The sequence below is a fragment of the Rhea pennata genome, chromosome 4 (assembly GCF_028389875.1).
Source record: "Rhea pennata isolate bPtePen1 chromosome 4, bPtePen1.pri, whole genome shotgun sequence".
Lineage (NCBI taxonomy): Eukaryota > Metazoa > Chordata > Aves > Rheiformes > Rheidae > Rhea > Rhea pennata.
In genome coordinates, this window is record NC_084666.1 from 13025861 (window position 1) to 13038301 (window position 12441).

Here is a 12441-nt window from a genome sequence, read left to right on the forward strand (position 1 = left end):
CTATTATACAGTTCTCACAAACATTACTCACAAATCACAAAGCCAAAATACATAATTCCATTCTTTCAAAAGAATTTTTTCTTATTCCGCTTCCTAGTCCAACTTTTCCTTTTAGCAAACCTTCAGGCTTTGAATACTAACAAACAAACAAGCTTAACAGTTAAAGAACTTAACAACTACAGGCACAACAGCCAATTTATGAAATGTTTTGCAAAGGAATGAGACTATTATATTGTATAAACAAACGCACTGATTTTACAATTCAGAGTATCTTAGATTAGATACTCTTCCTTAAAATCCTAGTTTGTGAGATAAATATTACATTTTCTTTGCTCTAGAATAGACGCAGAAGACAATAACTGAGTTTTAGTATGCTTAGTAAGAAACACAAAGGAGGATGAATGATATGGAAACTGAAGCTGGCACATTTCGGTAAGTTCCCTACAACAGAGTCTTTGCATGGTAAACTAGTCTTCACATCCTGTCTTATCTGTATGGGAAACGGAGTATGGGTACCATCATGACAAATGCATTAAGGGTACCACCATGACAAATGCATTAAAACTAAAAACTAAAAAAAAAAAAAAAAAATCTCAAGTGTACTACTAGTACTGGTACTAAACTACAGCCACACAAATACTTCCTTTTTCCTGTGACAGTCATGTCCACAGCATACAGCACTACAGTATAAAATTACCCTGAAGTTATCAGAAGTGTAGTGAAAGAGGTGCAATTCATCCACTCTTTATTTGATGATGCAGGCCTACCTCAGAAGTGCTAGCATACATAACTGTTCTTATCAGACTGTCCACAGGAAGAATAAATTGCCTAAAAACCTCAAGCCAGGCAAGATATTTCTGTGTCTTCACCAGCTACTTTCTCCATAATTGCCTTTCACACAAAAAGAGAAGTTCTTTTGAGGAGCTTACAGAAAGTAAGTTCTGTTTTCAATTTTTTCTAATCTTGGAAAAAGGTAAACAAAGGAAAACCACAAAACCCATTGAATTACTATAAGGTAGCCTCATCTGTACTTTATTAGCACCAAGAGGCCCCTGAAAATTATGCATCCATAAGGCAAGGTTCTGTACAAAAATTTTCTTTTAAATGAAGGAAAAAAAAGACTTCATGCTTTAACAGGCTTAGACTCTTACAGATATGCCTACTATCATATTTTAAAGCAACAATACACTGGAATAAAAGAGTAAAAACATCTGTTGCTTCGGCCCCAGATATATTAGAGGTCCACAGACCATTTCTGAGATCATAAAAAGGAAACTCAGGAATCAAATTGTCTGCAGGGTTAAATTCACTATATAGGAGTCTGCACTCTCAATGGAAAAAAAAAACGTAGGGAATATATACGTTAAAGAAAACTGAAAGCTAATACGTATTTTTTGCCTAAACTGTAAGATCTATCAAGCCTCAAAAGTTACTCTATACAAACTACTATATATTTATTTATATTTATAGAGAAGTCAGTCTATTAAATAAAGCTACAAAGCTACCTTTTTCCTTTCTTTCCATCCCAAAAGGGATTAACTACCACATCTGTGTTTCTAGGCTTCAGTCAACCTGGTCCAACTGTTGACACATGAAAACAAACATTCTCTCACAATAATGTTAAACTTCAAACTACACTTTTATACAAAAATCCTTCTATTGTTCTATGAAATATACTAATATATTGCACAATCTACAAATAACAGTTTACGTCTTGAAGTTTTTTCCTCTGCGCTCTTTGATAACGTTCTCGCAATGCATGAAAACCAAACAAGTACTAAAAATAGTACTTTCCCCAGAAAGGTTGTATTAAAAGCACACAACTCCTCCTCCTGACAATTACATGTTGAAGAGAGGGGGAAAAAAAAAACTGCAGATCCAAATTAGTATAAATTAGAAACAAAAATTTTATCAAGTTGAGTCAGTAACATATTAAAATCCCATCTTTGCTTAACTAAATTTCAGTCTCATCTAGAAGATGAGCAAAAGCACAGGCACATCACCTGATACTAAGAGAGCTCCAATTTTTTTCTTACGCATTATGGAAGAATCGGCAATTATACCATCATTTGTTTTGTTTCTTTTAGTGAAAAATTTCTACAAATCCTTAAAATACAACCCAAACTGTCCCACGCCAGGGAGGACCCTGTCACAGCCCCAAACAAAGCCTATTTAAAAATCCAGAGAACAATGGGATCTGTGTCCTTAACAAATTTCACATGGCATTCAAGACATGCGAATCCAGAAGTAAAAGAAGTTTTTTTTTTTTAATCATATAATCTAAGAAACCAGGCTATACAGTCTTCGGAGCAAGAACAGCTTTTCTTACGTGATCATAGTACACAATGTTACTGTGTAACACACAGCAGAGCAAGGATTTGATTCATGACTGAAACACTATTGTAAAACAAAAACTGATAATGCCTATGCTATAAACAAACCTCTCCCTCCATCCCAATTCAGACAATTTCTGCCACAAATTTTCAAAAGCATTGATGTATCATGATGGACAGCGTAAAACACCTGACTCGTATCAAAGCAAGGAACACTGAAAGTGGTCAAAAGCATGAAAGTAGCTCTGTGAGTTACCTTTTAGATCTAAACAGAATACAGTCTTTTTTTAAAAAAATAAAGTATTGCCAGGAAGTGCAAGAGTGACATAGTCTAGTATACGTATGTTTTATGGTTGACTGATGCCTAGCAAGGCTGGGCTCCTGCTGCAGTTCTAATGTAACTCAGCTGAGCCAGAGAACCCACGCTGGGGAGAGAATCAGCATGCAGGCATAACTACAGGATTTTTTTTTTTTATTGTAAATCTGCAAACTTACTTGCATAACACTTACCAAATGAAAAAATCTAAAGCTTCTAATCCTGTATAAAAGCTTAATGGAATTATTCAAAGAATTCAAGAGCTAATGGCTGATGCTGTCAGAGCGACCATATAAGCCTCATTTACTTAGGTTAACTAAGAAAAGCACAGACATAACTAAGATGAAACAAGGAGGGAGGTCATCAGCACCATTCTGTAGGATTCTGTGCTGGGACCTGTGAATTCACCTGTGTATATATTCATTTATATACTTTTTCACAAATGAACTGGAAAATAGATGAGCAACAAGGTAAGATGCTCACGAATGATACCAAGCTATTAAGGATAGCGAAGATGACATAAACTGAAAAACTGCAGAAGGATCTTACAAAATTGAGTGACTGGGCAATGAAAAGGCAAATGAAGTTCAGTGCAGAAAAACATGTAGCAAGACTCTTCAGGAAAAATAACCTCATGCTATTAATAAACTCCTTACATGAAACAATGAGTTCTGAGCTTACTGTTAATCCCAGGATCTAGCTCCAGAGTAGTATGATACAGAATTCATGAAATGATAAACTCCATACCCAACAGCAGTCAGAGGAGCACATCACAAAACAAAACTGGTCATATTTCTGTCACTGTATGAATCTATGTTTTGCACATATTGTACACTTTTATATAACTTTGGTCCTGTAATAGCAAAGATGATATATTGGAACTAGACAGACCTATATCCAGGATGATCAAAGATATGAAACAGCTTCTATACCACAAGTGAGCTAATATTCTTCAGTCTGAAGAAAAAAAAAAAGAGACAGAAAGGAAAGAAGAGAAAATAAGACAGATAACATTATTTATAAAATCATGAATGACATGACTCACCATGTATAGAGATTTACTGTTCAATATATTTTTCCATAAAGAGTATTACCAAATTAATAAGAGCTAGGTACAAAACAACACAATAGGTACTAAAAATTCCTTGTCAAAAGATTCTAAGGACAAAAAAAAATTAGATGGGTTTCAAGAATCATTGAACAAGAGAGAGACTCTGAAAATTTCCAACCAGAAAAACCACATCAAGCTCAGGGAATCCCCTAGGCTGAAAATAGTGACAGGGTGAGGGAATATTGAGGAGAAGTATCACATATATTCTCCCTTTCTCTCTCTTCCCTAAGAGCTTACTTAGGGATGCTGCTGCAGACAAGCCCCAGACTTGACAAAGCCTTTGTCTGAACCAGTACAGTTGTTCCTATAAAACATTCATGTTCGGCGTAGTGCAACACTCCAAAAAAGTAGCTGCAGTTCAATTAGCTGAGCTGCTCACAGGGCTGCACGTTACTAACATGTACAAACTTTGCTACCAGTTGTCAGAACATAAATCCTGTCAGAGAGCAAAGACCAGAACTGTGTGAAATAACTCTTAATGGACCACAATCAGGCACTGCACAAGAGGTTCAGCTGTAGACCCAAGACTCTGGTACACCAAGCGTATTCTCCACTTCCTCAAAACAAGCGTGCAATATAAGCCAGAAAATGTACAATCCATAAATTAGAAATAAAAAGCAAGATGGAAAGAAGCAGCAGCAGGGTCTAGCAGCAAAATCTACAAGCACTGTGAAAAACAGTAGTCATATTATACTACATCCACCATATGTTGAAAGTCCACCACCCTATAGAATTACAAGAAAGCCTGAAAGTTGCTCTACAAAAAGACTCTTTCGGAAAGGATTCTGTTACATACAGTGGAGACACAGGAAGCGTCTCTCCATAGTGAGGACATAGGAAGTGTTTCTCCACTACGCACGAGGACTTTTATTAGTAAGCCATAACAACTGGCAAGATTTGCAGAACATGGTTCAATAGGTATCTTGACAATTTAGCGTGAAGATTTTATCCTCAGACAAAATATTGTGATTTCATAGCATCACTCAGGAAACTTTTTCAGAAGATCAAAACTCACTATGAAATACGATGCATTAAAAAAAATACCAGAAGTAAGCGCATCATTACGCAGCGCACAGCCACCACCTCCATTTCCATACACTTCAGGGAGCTCAGAGCACTACCGACACACCATGCACCCCGACAAAGGCATCTGAACAAATAACACGTCTTCTGGTACCAGTTTTGCCGTGTAGTTGCGCTCGGCACGTGTAAGTACAGCACACTTGTATTCCTTCCCTGAACCACTGTCAACAAGATTTCAGTATTCATTTTAAAAAGGGCTTACAGTTGTTAAAAACACCTTGAAATGTCTATTGAACATAATAAATTGAAAGATATTTATGAACAGTCTGAATCTAAGAAGTGAGATACAACTTCACTAATTTCTAACACTCAGCCATCATTAATAATGACATTCACATTATTTCCACCAGAGTTTGTGCAAACAAGGTTACCCACCTACCAATCTCAATGGCTCCAGTCTATTAACAAAAACTGAAAAACAAACTGCTACATAAGAGTGACTATTTTTCTAACTTAGTTTGTCACTCAAATATCTTGTACAGATTGGATTTTGAATTAAATTTCAGTTTTGCTTAGAAACTGGTATTTGAACTAAATATAGTTTTACTGCTTTGCTTAAACAAAGCTATAGGGCTCTTAAATCCTACCTAAACTAAAAAAAGAAAATAGATGTACATGTATGACCTAACTTAATAAGGTAACTTCTAGTAAGTTTAAAAACACAAATCGGCATGCACTGAGAAGGAATCTCAGTATTCATTTTCCACAGTAAAAGTGAACTTAAAATGATGCTGCATATAACTGACATCATCTGAAGTAGTTAGTGCTACTGCTGGCAAGTCAGTTACCAGTTGCTAAGAATTAGAAGTAATGTTTTTTGTACAGCAGTGGCAGACCTCCAAGAGAAGGAAGACACCAGAAGCAGCTTCACTGAGAAATCTGCGGCTGACTCAAAGGCTAACCAGTGTAACACAAACTGCAACCCAATTGTTTCCCCTCACCAAAAGGGCACGTTCCACCGTTTCTCCCACCGCCCCTTTCAGCTGTTCTCACCCTTCCAGCATTGCACTAAGCCTATATATGCTCTGTGGTGGCAGCGCTGGATTGGATCAGTTCATTCTGAAGGAAATTAATTTCTGGTGGGTCAGTTTTCAACAAATGCAAATAACCGATCAACTCATCCTGCCACCACAAAGCTCTAGATCTAGCGTAACAGAGGAAGTAGGGTTGCCTCCATCAGCAGCAGCCCACAGCTAGATATACTCAAGAACAACAACAACAACAACAGTATCCTGAACACCAGGAAGGAAGGTGGAGTTCAGAAACTGCATTTTAGATAATTTAGATGCAAGTCCAGAGCACCATCTTTTTTTTCTTTCGAATATTAAGTGTGGCATCTAGTCCAGGTACTTCAGTAGAGACAATACATTCAACATATTCATAGAAATTCCCATTAGTCTGCTGTGAAACTGTGTCCTTTATCTGTCAGATAATTCAGCAGATTGTAGGACAGCCTTAAAAGAAGCAGAACCCTATTGCACCGATAGCCTAGAGATGACAACAAATTTATTGACTGCTGCAAGTTTTAGTAGGAGTGAAGGAGCACTGCATTGTAACTAGCCTAGAGTATTAAAGCTCACCAGTGCAGAGGACTTGAGAGAAACGTATTACAGCTCACCAGTGCAGAGGACTTGAGAGAAACAGTGGATCCTATCCAGCAGAAGGTATGTGTACACCTCAAACAGTGCAGACACTGCCTCAGCTTACACTTTATGGTATTCCCCAACCATCATTTCAGTATCATGAGCATCAGGTTTCAGACTGTTCTCTTTCATTTCTTTCTATCACTGAAAGTATCAGTATGATTTAAGTGTTTCAGTTTAAAACTGCCGATCTTATCAGCACAGTGGAGCGCTCAGCAGGCAGGAGCACTGCCAGTGACAAACATCTCACTCCTGCCCACGTGCCTCAGACTATCTCACAAAGGGAATACCTGGATGAAATGCTGCAAAGCCTGATAGGTCTTGGAGAGAAATATCTATCTAGCAGTAACTGCAAGGAGGAGACACAATTACAGTCTTTCTGTTCAGTACCATTAAAATCTTCACAAAGGAACCTCTTACCAGAAGCTGTACTTTTTACTATACACATACACCAAAGCAACAGACTCCACACTGTTGATTACTATTATCATTCTTCAATAACTCCTTCTCAAGCTATGGCTTAAGGAAACATACTTGGAGTTAATACAAAACATAAAGACAAACATAACTAAGATCACAATGGATGCATGTGTTTCAAATTTACTGGGGCCTTTATTTTCAGGACTTTCAGCATGCAAAATCTGTACGCTTCCTATTACTTGTGTTTCTCTGTATTCACTTAAATTACCCTAATGCAGCACTAAGTAGCTCTGTGGCCACTCTTCTAATATGATACTTGTCATTTAATTCAATTAATATGAAGACACCCTTTGCATCTTTCAGTTGGGGAAGGAAAAAGAGAACAAATTATGAATTCCAGAGATCCAGTAGCTGTTTCCTACATAAAGGCTAAGGCATTTCCCAGCTATTTATACTTCAAAAGGTAATAATCCAGCTGTATACACTTATATATAGTGTGGTCTTTATTAGGTTTTTCTGATATTAACTTCATTAATTTGTATGTGGGACTTCTCTGAATGTTTAGTATTGAATTCTTCTATATTTGGTTGAATTCTTCTACACTTGGTCTGTGATCCAAAGGGTTGTTATCTTTTTTAAAGATTTTAAAAATAGTCTACTAAAGGGTTTAAAAACAAACATTATACTTGCCTGACTACACAGCCTTTTCAACAGCTCCTTTAACAAAATAAAGTGACTTATCATAAATTAAGTTGAAAGCCATGCACAGATACTGTTTTCATTAATTATGTAAAAAATATACAATATATGTCAGCCATAAGAGGCTCGATAATATCAAATAGTTCTGAAAACTTGAATTTGCAAGCTCCATGAATTTACTGGCAGAGAAGATACTAACTTTGAAGCAAAGAAAATATGGCAGCCCTACAAAGGAAGCCATTCCAAATGCATTTCTTCTGCACTTCTATAACCTGTATTTTTCTAATATAGAGTGTTAGTAAATAATATCCCACATATTTATGAAACTGAGTATAGAACTAGGAAAATCTGTAGTGCTGAACATAGTAATAAATCACTTGAAAGAATTACTATATACTTTAGCATTCAAGTGCATTTTGCATATGAACTGTTTGCAGTTGTTCAGTTTAGGCTATAAGACCTTCAAGAAAATCTCAGTTTTATAGAAAGAAAGAAAAAAAAAGTTGTGACATTTGTTGTCGATCTCAATTTTTATGATCAAGTATATGGCTCAAAAATGCTATTGCTTATTTGAAAAATAAAATTCACAAACTAAACAGGTAGGACAGGTTAATATTGCTTTTAAAATAATAAATTTGGCATTTTCTACTTCAAATGACAGCTGGAAATCTTATTTTATTACAATGCGAAATATTTAACTATCACTGCCAGAAAAACCCTTACAAAATAGCAGCTTAGCGTTATATTACTTCTCTTCAAGGCAGTTACTTTACTGCTAATCAAGGTATTTCTTTCACCTCTCAAGAATAAAGTTACTAAAAACTGAAACTCTGAGATTTCTCTCAAGCTGGTAAGTTTCAGAAAAGCTGGCAAAATAAATTTCAATAGAAACATAAAAATGAAACTAATATCTGGACTTAGCGGAACATTTTAAAACTCTTGTGCTAGCAACCCCACATGTAATTCAACATGACTTCCAAAAAAGCAATTAGAGAAACTTCAATAAAAACAAATCTAAAAACTCCTATATGTAATCCTGTTTCACTGTTGAGAGCAATGGTCAAATAAAGCCGCAGAGTGAACTTCTACCCCTGAAGACAGAACCCAGGGGAACAGAAGTCACTCAACAGCAACCTTCAGCTAATTAGTAACAGTGGTTAGCTCAAGATCTTCAACTAGCAGATTTAAATATCATGAAAAAGTAAAAGTTATACCTTGAGATTCGTAAGTGAAGTTAACAAAGAAAAGATTCATAAATAAAGCTACAGAAATGACTAGAAACTGGCTGTACTCCTTTAAGATACTCCAATATCCCAAATTCAATGTACTGTTTGAATGTTATACTCCCACTCAGACACAGTCTTCAAATTTGTTTCAAGCTTGTAATAACAGATTATAGTGTCACCAGGATTTAGTGAGAATTAATTACTCATTCAATGGCAGGAGTATGCATTACTGATTTCTTCATTACTGATGCTTCAAGCTGCCTCTTTCCTTTAGACTAATAAAAGACCATATTTTCTTTAAAAGCATATACAACACTAACCTACCAAAATATTTTTTAAAAACATTTGATGCATGTTTCAGTGTGCTTTGCCACTTCAGAGTTAAAAGATTTATCTCAATCTAAGTCTTGACTAAGCTAACACCACCTGGAATAACCTTGTAGGGTATATCTCAGAACTCATCTCTGCTGTGTTGATGTTAAAGCTGTTCAATCTTATGGAAACCTGGGTTTGGCTTTTTTTTTTTTTTTTCCCTTCCTGATCTTCAGCTAACCCCTAGTCTTTTATCTCTACACATTCTTCCACGGTCTACACATACAAAACCTTTTCTGCAATGCACCTATGCTTCCCTTCAGAATCCTTCAACAACCTAGCTAGCTCTTCTAACCAAATCTTAAACAAAACCCGCAATCCATTAATATACAGATGACATAACAGCTCCTCCTCTCCATAGTGTCTTTTATCTATATACGTCAAATATTTTTCAAAGGAAGCTGATATTATCTCCAGTCTATAGGCAGAGAAAAGACAGACACAGTAAGATGAAACAACTCGCTCAAATTCACTCAATGACAGCTGATAGTAAAATGCAGGTCTCTTCAGTTCCAGTTCAGTGTCCTACAAAGGAGATCATGCACCCTTGGTATTCTTACCCAAATTTATTCATAACTAGGAGCAGATTTTTAAAAGTTACAAAAAGCATAAAAAAACAGTATTCAGATCTTACTCCTGTTACAACATTTATTTATTTCCATTTATTAACAAGCTTTTTTTTTTTTTTTAACTCAGTACAAGTTTTCTCATGCTATCCTCTCTAGAGGAGGGCTTAGAAAGCTAGAGATGTGAGTAAAACTAGCATTCACTGAATATTTGAAACTTCCTCCTCAACACAGTAAAAAAAGAGAACCCTAAACGTTCCTCAAATTACATTAAAATTGAAACTAGTTATAGAAAGTTATAGAACATACACTATGCACAGACTTAGTAGGCTACAATTTACCTATTACATGCAATATCACAACAGTAGAAAAGCATTTAAATCCTCTGTAACAAAAGAATAGTTTTAAACTGGTGAACAGGTAAATCCAGATACTTGTATGTGAAAATGATGAAAGAAGTTGTAGATTAAAAATTAAAAATATTTGGTAACTTCCACTAAAGCTAGAGAAATATTTGTAATATGAATTTTGTGAAATGATAACCCCTATTGAATTTTCAAACTATTAAAAAAATGTGGCATGATAAAATGTGCATTTAACCTCTCCAAATCCATTATAAATGGTGCTTTAGGGAAGGTATGACAAGATGCTTTATGGTAAAAATATTTTTAACTAGTTCCTATTAACATTTAGAGGAATTCTAAAATTTAGATGATTTAAAGGAAATACTTAATACCTGAGTACTTCTCAACATTCATCATTATGGTTTTTATATGTGTTTATTTCTGTCAGTAGAAAAGAATCTGAAATGATAGATCCTAGCTAAGTCATCCACATAAACAGATAGAAAGTCTATTCTGACTCTAGTATCCTTCCAAAAACCCAACAAAATTTCACATAAAATTCAACAGTGCTGCTAATAATAAAATAGTAATAAAAAAAGCCAATCTCTTGGTTTCGTTCATTCACCCAGGAACAAGATGCTGAGGCAGGACAGGTAAGAAGTCGATACTAAGTTAGGAACAGAATTTAGATCTTCCTCTGTCTCTAATCCTGCTAGAATACACAGCAAACTAGCAAAGGAAAATGCTGACATCATTTTACACCCCTACGGAATTTCTCCTCCTTGGAAGAATAAAGAATAGCAACAACAACAAGCACAGCAGGGAGCGCAGGCCATGAAATCAGTGTATTAAGATAACAAGAGAAGTTCAAGGCCTCCTATTTTTCCTCCTGAATTACACATAAATCCCTTTTCCCCTTCCTTTCGCTCTCTGATTCACCTGCCAATGAGCAGAAAAGCTATAAAGAGGTCGTATATCCAACCAAGAGGCAAAATTGCAGAATGGGGTCTGAAAGAATCATTACCTTCACTGGTGCACAAAACAAATGAACTGCGATAAAGTTCTGTGAGCGTTAGTGTGGGAATATCTGCTAAGCGGAACATGGCGCAGATATAAACTGCCGATGCTTTCAATGAAGTGTGCAAGTCACGATTTCCCCTATCATACTTAGCCTCTGAAAATTCGGGCTATTATAAATGCACAAAGTGCAATTTCATTTACCTGCACCCCTTCGTTGTGCCTCAATGTTTGAAATGAAAGCTTTTAAAAATAAATATACAGTATGCTTTATTGATTGGAAGGGAGCAGTTGTACACTACCATTTTAGCATATCTATACTGCCAAGAGAGAGCAGATGGAGGATTAGTACAAAATAAAATCTGTAGAGATATAATCAAGTTCCATTTAATTTACTTTTATAAGGCATATTTTTGTCTTAAAGAAAGAAATGAAAAAAAGGATCCATTTCATTTTCAGATTTCCATGGCTTTTCAGAAGCTTGCAATACTTGGGTTTTAAGCACTGCAGCGAAATAGCTTGTTTTAAATAATTATCTACTGAATCATGATGAGCTCACTTTTGACAGCTAAGAAACCAATTTTGATCTGCAATTCCCACATCATCCCAAGAAAACAGAAGGGATATGCAGTGTGCAACAGAAGAGCAAATGTCTGAAAGGGTTTACGTGAGGAAAATCAACGATCCCTACCACAGTATCCCCTGACCTCCGGATCTATAAACTGAAAGCCGAGACATCTATAATGCAAAAAACATTGGACTATAGGAGTATTTCTTAATAAGGACAAGTCAATCGTACTGCTTTCACCCTTCAGAGGAGTACCAGGTACTGCAATGAGTAATTAAAACAAAGACACCGTAGAGAAGAGCACCGCAGTTTCACTTTTCCCAAAGTTTCACAACATGCCTTCACACATACACACACTTTTAATCGAAACAGCGCGAGCGGAAGATGGAAAGGAGCTCGCTGGAACGAAGCGCCAGCTCGTGTCACTTCTGCATTCAGCTGTAACCTTCGCCAAACCTTGCCGTCCCCCCCCGCCCGCTGCCTCCGAGAGGCTGCGGCCCGCCCGGGCCCGCCCCGGCGGCGCCGCGCTGCCATAGGCCGCGGCTCCCGTCACTCCGCCGTCAGCCGAGCTCCTCCCCCGCCGGCAGCGGCCCCAGGCGCTCCGGCCGCCTCCCGCCTTCCCCAGGCCCCCGAAGGACAATGCTGCCCGGGGGCAGACGGGGGGCCGGGCCGGGCCGGGCCCCCCCGACGCGCCCCCCACGGCAGCCCCAGTGCGGCCCCGGCGCGGGGCTGCGGCCGCGCGG

General features: G+C 37.2%; 1 protein-coding gene across 3 annotated transcripts in view; it reads right to left on the reverse strand.

Moving 5' to 3' along the window:
* KIAA0232 (KIAA0232 ortholog) overlaps positions 1-12441 on the reverse strand; it is a 68410-nt gene that overhangs the window by 55227 nt on the left and 742 nt on the right. The window lies entirely within an intron of this gene.